This window comes from Pinus tabuliformis, chromosome J (assembly GCF_031772625.1).
Source record: "Pinus tabuliformis cultivar Carrire ecotype Pingquan chromosome J, CPIR1, whole genome shotgun sequence".
Taxonomy (NCBI): domain Eukaryota; kingdom Viridiplantae; phylum Streptophyta; class Pinopsida; order Pinales; family Pinaceae; genus Pinus; species Pinus tabuliformis.
This window is the reverse complement of record NC_142295.1, coordinates 105,551,290-105,563,391: the sequence shown is the minus strand read 5'-3', so window position 1 is coordinate 105,563,391 and position 12,102 is coordinate 105,551,290. Positions and strand designations below refer to the sequence as shown.

At 36.2% G+C, this 12,102-nt stretch overlaps 1 protein-coding gene across 1 annotated transcript in view; it reads left to right on the top strand.

Annotated features, from left to right (window-relative positions):
- Positions 1-12,102, top strand: part of LOC149225744 (putative alpha-mannosidase At5g13980) — a 67,354-nt gene that overhangs the window by 701 nt on the left and 54,551 nt on the right. The window lies entirely within an intron of this gene.

Below are 12,102 nucleotides of genomic sequence, written 5' to 3'. Positions count from 1 at the left end.
CTGGGAATTTATATAAAATTTGAACAAAACAATGGATGAGTTTACATAAATTGAATCTATAGACAGCGTCATACATGAATGTAATTCCGTCCCCGGTTCTGCAACCAACTAAGAAGGTGCGTTCGCTGGGGTTGAGATCAAGGGTCGAACTTCCGTTGCCTCTTCATCATGATTCTCCGATGATAATATCAGCTTCAGCTAGTAATGGTACAAAGCATAGCCATCATAACCATCCTATGGAAATTGGGATAAATGGATTTTTTATTTAATAATTTTTTATTTTTTTTAATTACGCATAATTTCGGCTTGCCCTTCAAGCGGTGAGCAATAGAAGAATTGACTGTACTGTTAGCTGTAGTCAATGATGAATGCAACAAAGGGCATTCACTACTTTGTATACTATTAATGTTGAATGCTTACGCACGCCAATATGCATGTTTCAAGGTAAAAACTATAGGTTTATTGGGGAATTTTGTTCGTCACAATATGCCCAGTTTCTAAGAAGGGTAAGAAAGAAGCTTTCAAGAAGAAAATTCACAGTTGTATGGAAATTCTCCAGTTTCAACTTCCTGTATATGTGGAAGAGGAAGTACCGCCATCAACAGAGGCCAAGTGAGAATTGAAGCCATGAGATTCAGCCATCGAAGTTTATGTTATATTCTGTTTCTCCTATGTTTCTGTTGTAAGAATGCATCTGTGACTCAGCAGAAGGCCATGCAAATACATGTAATTCCGTTTTGTTTCTGGATATAGTATGTATAATGAAATATTCTGTTAAGGTGGACTGGAGAAGTCCAATTTTATATATTAAATCTGAACATAGTTATACATGGTGCTCTCTATACAGAGAATTATAGATAAGTAGAAATATTTTCCAGCATAAAATAAATAAATATGAACAACATGATTCAATGGCGTGTGGAATCATTCGTTATAGTATGTATGCTCTGTGTTATTTTTTTATTTTTTTTTACACACACGTTATTTCAAATCGAAACAGTATCAACATATTTTTTCTAAAGGAAAAACTAATTCAGCTAGCCAAGGGGATTTTAAACTGCGGAATTTAATTAAGAAAATCGTCCCACCATCACACTTGTACACAAAGTTAAAACAAGAAATGGTCGAAATTCAAATTTTCCCATGTCTGTAATGTCTAACTTGACGGAAAATATGAAAACACAGTTGAAATTTCAAAGGGTTAAAAGGGAAGACGTAGAGGTGGTAATGGAAATCTAAAGTCTACCAGGGCCGAAGAGTTTGAACGAGTTCCTCTAATACCTTAATGTAAGGGTCTTAGATTCAAAATAACAGAATATGTAATTTAAATACAGAATTTAAACAGTTTATCTAATGAATATCAACGTGTTCAACGTAAATCTGTTTGATCTGTTGCAATTCTTGTTCCGGCTGCTTTACCAAAATGGTCAAAACCTCCCAACCGAACTGGGTAAAACCTAGGTATTCAGTCTCAGCATGCTTTCCAATCAAAGCAATCTGATCCCCATGCCCAAAAACTTTAGTACAATCAAGACTCCTTCCTTGTCTATACCTCTGTGTTAAAGTTGTTCTCCTTCCTCCTTTTAATTCCTTGTCCACCGCCTTCCTCCCATCTCCTTGTCATTGTTTTGTTACCTGTAACTTTTATAAAGTCAAATCTCACTCATTTGATTTTGTTGATTTTATTTGGATACGTAGATTTGATTGGATTAAAGTTTATTATTATTTTAATAAATTAATTTGATTTATTTAGTTTATAATTTTAATTAATTTATATTATTATTTTATTAATTTTAATTTTAAATTTAATTTTTAAATTAAAATTAACATTTTCTTTCCATTTAAGGATTTATCATACATATATATGTATTTAAGGTGGTATACATATTACCTACCTAATTTGATATATATGATATTCTGGTGAGATATTAATTCTTGTTTTTAGGCTTTTGTGATTAGTACTCTGTGTGTAGTTTTCTTCCGTAGTTCTCGCATCCATAATTGTTTGCATCGACGGCCATGGAAGCCGACCTGTCATAATTGTTGTTTTATAATATTTGGTTTTTTAATTTTGAAATGTATAATTATATGATGAGAATTTTATTTATTTATTATTTAAATTGATTTTTATTTAGTTTTATTTGTGACTGGTTATTTTATATTAGTTTTTTGTTTTTATTTTATTTTAAAAGATTATTTTATATTAGTTTTTTGTTTTTATTTTATTTTATATAATTAATTTAAATCTGATTTTGAATTATATAATAATGATAAAATATAATGATTTAAATCGAATTAATTTAATTATGTAATAAGAATTTAATTATTTAGACTTAAATTGATTTTATTTATTTTTATTTGTAACTAGTTGTTTATATTAGTTTTTGTTTTATTTGTTTTATTTTATATAATTAATTTGTTCTAGTTTTGTTTTTTAGAATAAATTAATTAGATTGATCTTAATGATACTAAAATAGAGTGGTTTATATTGAAATATTTAATTCTGAAATTTAATTATTTTGGGTTTAAATTGGTTTTTTTGTTTATTTTATTTGTAATTAGTTATTTTATATTGGTTTTTGCTTTGTTTTAATTTTATTTTAGTTTTGTTCTTTGGTGTTGATTAATACTAATTATTAACACTAGTTTTATTTTTACAATATTATTATTATTATTAATTTTTTAATGATAATATAAATGAGTAGTATTAATATTAATTGATATTAATGTTATTATTAGTAAAGGAAGCTAACTTATTTATTTGTTTAGTTTCATAAAGAAGTGTTAATGTTAATGTCAATATTAGTAATGATTTATGGAACTAATTTCAATTATTTTGGAATTTTTTTTTTAATTTTTCTCAATTGTCTAAAGTTCTTTGTTTTTAAGTTAAATTGTGAATTAATTTTTATTAAAATTTTTAATTTAATTTTTTTTTTTAGAAGAGAGAAGGGAGGTTTGCTAGAGAGGTGATAGGTCAAGCATATCGGGGGAAGGGTTGAGCTAGGCGAGGGTGTTCTAGGATGTTAAAGTAGAAATCCAGTTGTCACTTATTTTCCATCCTTCGTCTCGGTTGAGTTTGTTCGGGTAATTACCTATTTCTATGGCTTCTCTTAGTTTTCTATGATGATAATGATCAATTTTGGCTACTACCCTAGAGTTTTCAATGCAGACGTGATGATTGGTTTTGTTGGAATGTTCGGCTAGGGCTGAGGTTTTTGAGCGGTTAAGTTTTATATCCACGGCATGTTCTTGAATCCTAGTGTGGATAGATCAACTAGTTTCTCCAATGTATGTTTTTCCGCATGAACATGGAACCATGTATACTCCTTTGTGGCATTTGGGATCGACGGGATCTTTGACAGATTTTAAGCATCTGCTGATGGTGTTCATGGGTTTGAAAGTGGTTCTAATTTTGTTCTTTTTTAAAATGTATGCAATTTTATCTATTGTGCCTAGTATGTAAGGTAGGTGCACCTTACCTAAATTATCATCTAGTGGTTGTTTGTTTCTAGGTTTTTCTGCATTTTTAAAGGCCTTGATCACTTGGTGTTTATTGTATCCATTTCTAGTGAATACATTCATAAGATGGTTCTTCTCATCTTCAAAGTGATTTTCATCTAAAATACGAACGGCCTTGGTTGCTAGAGTGTTGAGAACACCGATTTTTTGGGATGGATGGTGGGGAGTGTTAGCATGTAGGTAATGCTCCGTGTGCGGTTTCTTACGATATACTTGGTGTGATATGGAGCCATCTTCATTTCTTTTGATTAGGATGTCAAGAAAGGGAAGGCTATTATTTTCTTCTATTACCATGGTAAATTTGATAGAATTGGATAGGTTGTTTAGGTGTTGCAAGAAGGTGTTTAATTTTTCTCTTCCATGAGGCCAAATAATGAATGTGTCATCGAGAAACCTTTTCTAAAGTTTGGGTTTTAATGGGGCAGATTCAATGACCCTAGTTTCAAAGTCCTCCATGAAGAGATTGGCAATGATAGGAGATAGAGGGGATCCCATGGCTACACCGCATCTCTGTTCATAAATTTCATCTTTAAAACTAAAGAAGGTAGATTTGAGACAGACTTTAGTTAATTTGGCTGTCTCTGAGTTCATGATTTTATGGATCACTTCCCTGGCTTCATCTATGGGAATGTTGGTATGGAGAGATTTTACATCAAAACTGACTAATATGTCATTGGTATCTAGGTTTAGGTCTTTGAGATATTAATTCATTACCTTAATTTATATCTCCTCTGTAATAACAAGCCTATATATAGCGCAATGCATGCGGGTCCATGCATAGTTAGCTATCGCATGGAGGCCTTGTATGTATGCTAATATTTGTATTTTATTTATAATTGTAGGTGGGTCATTACACTTCTCAATACCAAACCACTCAGAATGACTGACTGAAGTAAACCAATAAGCAAACAAAGTTCTCTACCTCAAAGTATAAATTGTCTTTAACCTAATATAATTGATGTTGATAGATTGTTTTCTCTTTTATTTATATATATTTGTCAGTGAAACGTGACCATTCATAAAGAAGAGGATTATTGCAAATAATTATTATTTAGCCTCTATCTATTCATTATTTAGCATATTAGATATACTTTGTCTTTTTAATTATTCTAGACTATATGAGCTACACTATAATTAAACTCCTCCCAAAATGTATAGACCTCAAAGCATTGATAAGCTTATTATCTAATGGAATTATGCCAGTAGTGATCATCTTGTATTTTTTGTTTCTACCTCTCCTTCAGCAGTTGTTAGCTTTGTAATATCTCAATGTTCAATACACAATCTATATGAACCATCCTTCTTTTTACAAATTAACCTTCTTAGTTTCATTGGCCCAATTCTTTGCATTCTTCTTGAAGTTTGGAAACCGTTAGCTTGGAATTCCTTCTAGCATATAAAACTATCGTTAGCTTGGAATTCCTTCTAGCATATAAAACTATCGTTAGCTTGGAATTCCTTCTAGCATATAAAACTATTGTTTCCTTGTTTAGTAAAACCAATTTTAATGAAATGCACTTAGTCTAAAAATAAACCACTCAATTCATATGGGACCTTGGGCAAGCAACTTTTTGGCTAACAATCTTTCTTCAAAAGCACATAGAGTGAACAGACAATGAAGGTTTCCTTTCACCCTTTCAGGTCTCAAGGATTAAAGACAATTCCATGGCAATTATTTTGCACTTGGGCCTTTTCCATGCAATGTATTCCATCGTTTAGAAACTCTTTTCATTTCATGGAGGAATACAGTTATTTCTGCAATAATTGCTTATTTCATTTCTTCTTCAAGCAGTGATTGGATAGCACTTAGAGAATTATACAGACATATAACTAAGATTATATTCCGATCAAATAGGGTCATTTCTTCTACTATTGGTCACATTACCACCTAAACTAGCGTTTAAGTAGAAAATCCCAAACCATGGATGTTACCTTGGAGTAACAGATAAGAATCGTATCACAGTGACCTCAATACAACTTCTCCTTCACTTTTGGTCAACTCTCAATAGGCTAAGGTGGGTATCCTTTTGATATTATGATTTGAGTTTTAGGAGAGCCTAAGTAAATCTTGATTAAAGCAAAGATTTTATTTAACAATATAATTGGATCCACAAAGATATGGAAAATAAAGTAAGGTTTCCAATCACTTAATGACTTAATGTTTTCTGATAGATATTTAAGAGACTAAGCGTAAATCACCACAATCCACTAAAATGCTTGAATGAATTAGAAACAAGTGGATTAACCCTCAAATTTGATTTGTTATGTATGCAATAAAGATATTTCAGATTTGCAATATGACGATTACCATCCCAAGTTAATGATAAACTTTGAAGCAGAGTATTAACAACTTAATAAATGTGTTTTGTACTATAAACAACTTCAAGTTAAATGCAACCACTAGAGAGGCAATCTTATAAAACAAATTTCCCTTACATAGTAGACGTTAGGAGCAATCCAATATGTGCTTACGGAAGGGCGAGTCTAAAGTGTAATTTGGCTTGTCTTAGATCACCAAATCTCTTTTATGTGCCCAGTTAAATAAATTCCATATTTGAGATTAGACACATATCAACCTAGGAAAAATGGATGAGCACTTTAAAGAAACACATCTTAGGTTGTAGGTTTGAGTTTTATGATTTTCAATGTCATAAAATCCCAATATTACTTGAGACAAGTACACAACAAATTATCCAATGTAAAGTATAAGGAACTTGAGTCAAGAGGTAAGTTACACTTTAAGGTTTTGCAAGAATTACTTTGAATTTACCAAGTATGTTCTTAAGTAATGATATGTAAGTGAAACCAACTTACAAAAAATTCACCACTAGAAATTAGAAATTAAACTTGACAAAATATTTCTACCTTGAGAATTTATACCAACTCTATGCTAGATCTTTTATGAATGCAATAAAATATAGTCTTGATGTCATGCAACTCTGATTTTTGTATCTTTTGTGTAATTTTAAGATTTACCTAAACACTAAGAACAACCCAAAGAAACTGATACAAACTTTAAATGAACAACTCTAGGGCCAATTTGGCAAATAAGGTTTTTGCATGAATGATTTAGGTTTAAACCCTAATTGATTCTCTTCTAAAAAATGGAATATAAAATAAATTAAATGCTAGACTAGAAAAAAGTATAAGCTAGATATATTTCCATATTTTCCTTTAGATTTCTTAATAAGCAAAATAAAACAAAAAAAATGGATTATTTTGTGGTTTTGGAGTTTGATGGGAGAAGACAAGTGCCTTGTCGAAAAATCGCTAATGGGATCTGTTACAGCAAACGCATAATGCAAAGCCTCACTAGGTGACTTAGACGATGTTCAACACATGGAAGTGCTACCATTGTCACCTTAACAACTACTTAGGAAGAACGGAGGGATTTACCCTATGACATCTTCCTTCCAAATGGTAGTCTTACTCTTCAAAGGAATTGAGCTTGAAAGCTTTTAGTAGTCTTAAGCAAACACAACAAATCTTTAATGCACCAAAATAAACCAAGAGGGAAGAGCTCCAATGATTGACATCGAAACCTCAACAGGTATATTTGTTGAGTAATGTTATCATTAATATCAGAGTCAAGGGAGACCGAAAGGCGGAATCATGATCTAAGGTGCGAAAAGAAGAAAAAGGGGCAAACCTCTTGTTGATTTGGCATAGCATCGGATGTGCTCTAGCCATGAAAATTGGTGGAGAGGGTAAAGCACCAAGATCCAGAAATGGTTTGGGGAAATTTTGCCCAGTGAAGGAGATATTAAAATAATTAAATTTTTAATGAGGTCTTAAGTCTAAACTTAGGAAAATAAAAATATTAATGGGTATGAATATAAAACTAGGTTAGAAGGTTCTAAATGACATGGATCAAGCCAAATCTAATCTTAGACATTGATTAGATATGTAATCTCGGCCGTTGAAGACTCAATAGAAAAAGTATAAGAGGAGGCTTGAAGGTCAGTTGGAGATACACTAGAGTGATCAGTCATTCGATTTTCTAGAGCGGAGTTTGCTAAGAGAAATCGAATCAGTGATCAGAGTGGTAGTGAGTACGAGGCAAAGATAGTGCAGGAAGACCAACACAGAGGCAGAGAGGTAGATGTAGAGCCAAAGGGAGCGACACAGAGGCCAACAATGATTGCGCAGAGGCCAGAAGGGCCTGCGTCATCCACGCAGAGGTTGCAGGAGTGACGTAGAGGGCCAGAAAGTCTGCGCAGAGGCCAGGAGGGTTGACATAGTGCTTTAGACTGTGCTAGAGAGGGTTTCATGGGGCATACTTTTAGAATATCTGCTTCCGAAGAGAGGTATTACTGTCAGATTTTTTATCTCTGTCGGGTGAGCCAATTTGGCACCCATTGTACTCATAAAAGCTGCTTAATAATAAAACCCTTAGAACTGTTGCACTAGTTTTCCCAAGTTGGGTTTTTCCGGGGACGATTGTCCAAAAATAATGGTGTCACTTATTTGTTTTTCTATTTCTTTCAGCTGTTGATCTGTAGATGGTTGAGACTCTATTGTGTTTATTTGAGTGTGTATATGGTTAAATAACTTGTTAGTAAATAAACAAGTAGGCGAAATAAACTAGAGAATACAGATAAAATTTCCAACGAGTAATACTTAGAAATTTCAACATGGTATCAGAGCATTGCAGATCACAGGAGAGCTGAAGGCGCCAATTGAATAAGAGAATTTGCAGCAGAAACAGTTGTCCCGAGTGACAGAAGTTGTTCCTAGGCAGAAAGTAGTAGAGAAGGGTTGATGCAGAGGGCCTGCGTCATCAGTTTGAGCCAGAGAGAGGCCAGCGCAGAGGCAGAAGAAGGCAGAAGAGGCTCACAAAGAGCCATGTAGAGACCAAGAGGGTTGATGCAGTTGGCCAAGGGAGAAAATCAGCCTTCCTGGGATTGCGCAGAGCCTAGAGGCTCAATTCTTCAGTTGCCTGGGCAAAGGAAGTTGTGGGCAGATTGCGGGGACTGAAGCTAGTGAGGTGTTGTTGCTGCTGAGACAGAATAGTACCTAACGGGACAAAACCAAGGTAGAGGGAGTCACTACCTAGGAGGATTTCTAGCGAATAAATCCATATCAGTGCAGGTGCATAGGATATCAGAGAGGTGCGATTCGACGGTTGGCAGGAAGATTTCCATAAGGAAAATCGAGACTCAGAGGGAGTCGAAGAGAGAACTTCCAGGAGGGAAGTAGAGACGCATAAGAATCGAAATGAAGAGCAGAGGGACGACCACGAATGGACTGAGGGATCAGGACATGCTAGACAAGGGGTCCAACTTTGTTATCTGGAAGGCCAAAATCCTGTCTGTTCTAGATAGACATCGCATCAAGGCCTTCACCTTGAGAATTGTGGCTATCCCAGTCGACCCAACTGATAACGAAAAGTATGAGGATGCGATGGCCAAGGCGAAATGCATAATCCTTGATGGGGTCAAGGATCACGTGGTCTAGCATATTGCCGAGAAGGTGACGATAAAGGAAATGTGGGATACCTTGAAGACATTGTATCAAGGTACTTCCGTGAAGAGGAAGAAGCTACTAGAGAATCAGCTGCGGTTGTACTAGATTCAGAAGGGGGAGTAGGTAGATCACTTCCTTAGCAGGTTGCAGGAGATCCGGGACCAATTGACTTCAATAGGGGCCACGTCGGATCAGGAGTTGATGATGAGAACCGCCTTAAGTGCAGTCTCCTTGGAGTGGGAGATAGTCGTCCAGAGCATCCTGGGCAAAGCGAATCTTCCAGATTGGGAAGAATTATGGGCAACTCTTCTCCAAGAAGAGATCAGATGGCTGACCAAGATGGGAAGTAGCAGCAAAGGAGCTCGGGTCAAGAAGGAGGAGGAAGAGGATGTTGCTCTAGCATCTGCGGGGGAGAATGGGAAGAGGAAGAAAAATGACCTCTCCAAGATAAAGTGCTTCAACTGTGGGGAACTGGGGCATTATGCGAACCAGTGTCCGAGGAAGAAGAATAAGGGAGAGGCGTCTGACTCCAAGGCAGCGCCAATGATGGTGAAAAAGGAGGTAGAGGATGATGACGATTGTGCCATGAATGCTCATGTACCTCTAAAGAAGAGGTGGGGAGACATTGAGCTGTAGTCAAGAGGACTACAAGTGATGAGGGGCAGGATCCTTGAGGTACCCAAACTCTTGGATCATACCTGGCTACGGGAGCCTCAAAGAGAGAGTAGAAGGATGGCGGATGAAGCGACAGAGAGTGCTAGAGTGCAGTAGTCCTTGGCAGCGTAGAGAGGCTTGCAGCATTGCGAGAGGCACAAAGGAGGTTGCAGCAGTGCAGGGTGGCACAAGAGGCTTGCAGCAGTGCGAGAGGCACAAAAGTGTTGCAACAACGCAGAGGGAGCACAGGATAGTGACAGAGAGAGCTTCAGCATTAAGAGGGTTTCTAGCCTAACAAGGATGTCAATAGTTGGGTGGATCAGTTATTTACTTCTCAGTAACTGAGTTGCAATGCTGTAGTAGTAGCACGATGCATCATGATGAGAGAGAACTGCAGTGCAAATGCAGTGTTGGGGAAAGGACCAGCAGCAGCACAGATGCATAGGGAGCTGTCGTATAGATGTAGCAATGGCAGTGGCAGAGCCATGGGCAACAGTATAGGATGTAGCAGTGCAAAGGATGTTGAGCGGGGAGGCGTAGCATCAACATAGGTACTGGTGCCGTATAATCAGGGTAATGCTCAGTGGTAGATTATTACTAGAGCACATTCCTCGCTAAGAGGGAGTGTTGATTTGGGGTAGCATCGGATGTGCTTTAGTCATGAAAATTGGTGGAGAGGGTAAAGCACAATTCTGCCCGGTGAAGGAGATATTAAAATAATTAATGTTTTTAATGAGTTCCTAAGTCTAAACTTAGGAAAATAAAAATATTAATGGATATTAATATAAAATTGGGTTAGAAGGTTCTAAATAACATGGATCAAGCCAGATATAATCTTAGCTATTGATTAGAGATGTAATCTCGACTGTTGAAGATTCAACAAAAAATGTATAAGAGGAGGCTTGAGGGTCAGTTGGAGATACATCAAAGTGATCAGTCATTCGATTTTCTAGAGTCGGATTTGCTAAGAGAAACCGAATCAGTGATCAAATTTGCAGCAAGGGGTAGTGAGTACGAGGCAGAGAGGCAGAGAGTGCCGAAAGACCAACGCAGAGGCAGAGAGGTAGATGTAGAGCCAGAGAGAGCCACGCAAAGGCCAGAAGGACCTGCGTCATCCATGCAGAGGTTGCAGGAGTGACGCAGAGGGCCAGAGAGGCTAAGCAGAGCCTCAGAGGGCTAATGTAGAGGGTTTCAGGTTGACACAGAGGCCAAGAGGGCTGATGCAGTGATTCAGATTGTGTTGGAGAGGGTTTCGTGGGGCAGACTTTCAGAATATCTGCTTCCAAAGAGAGGTATTACTGCCATATTTTTTATCTCTGTCGAGTGAGCTAGTTTGGCACCCAGTGTATTCAGAAAAGTTGCTTAATAATAAAACTCACAGAGATACTGCACTGGTTTTCCCAAGTTGGGTTTTTTCGGGGACAATTGTCCAAAAATAACGGTGTCACTTGTGTGTTTGTCTATTTCTTTCAACTGCTGATCTGTAGATGGTTGAGATTGTATTGTGTTTATTTCAGTGTTTATATGGTTAAATAACTTGTTAGTAAATAAACAAGTAGGCGAAATAAACCAGAGAATACAGATAAAATTTCTAATGGGTAATACTTAAAAATTTCAACACTTCCAATTTTGAAGAAACCTCAAATTTTGTTATAACATAAAATCCCTACAAAACCAAGGTATTTGGACCTCCACTGTCAGTTGGAACGTGAAAATCACTAGCAGTTGATTGCTTGTTTATTGGATGCTCAACATATTAACTTTTTTATTAAAGGAATAGGCTTGCAAAATCACCAATATCCCAATATAAGTGGCTCTCAGTCGTAGCCCCTAGTCATGAGGTTCTTAATGACTAACACATGTGGGCTAAGGTCCCCTTGACATTTCATCATATCATCATTTTATCAAATGGCACAACTCTTGCAAAATCATAGGGGCTTCATTCAAGGAACCTCTGACATAGCACGTGAGTTCATGGCATACTAAAAAAATACCCTTAATTTGACTACATATTAGAAAATAGCTCTTAAAATCACATTATTTAACCCCCAACCAATACAAACCCAATGCACCTTCCCAATTTAAATAACCCCTACTCTCACTAGATATTGTAGTTATCCATTTGTTCATTAACATTTTTTATACCCCTTTAAATTTTTTTGCTAACTTTGAGCTCCATTTTTTATACTTGCCAATATAAAATTCCTTTAACCCGTAATATTATGTCATTTTTTCCACAATATATATCCCCCAATATGAATGCACGTGCTATGGTATTGCTCCCCCAGTGAAACACCCGTGTGCAAAATTAGCAATATCTCGGTATGTAGGCTCTTGATCACTATTCCTAGTGATAAGGTGCTTGTGGTCTAGTGCCCGAGGGCTAAGGCCCCTCGACATATCGACATATCAGAAAATGCACAAGTCCATAGGAATTTTTCATATTCCAGTATATATAGT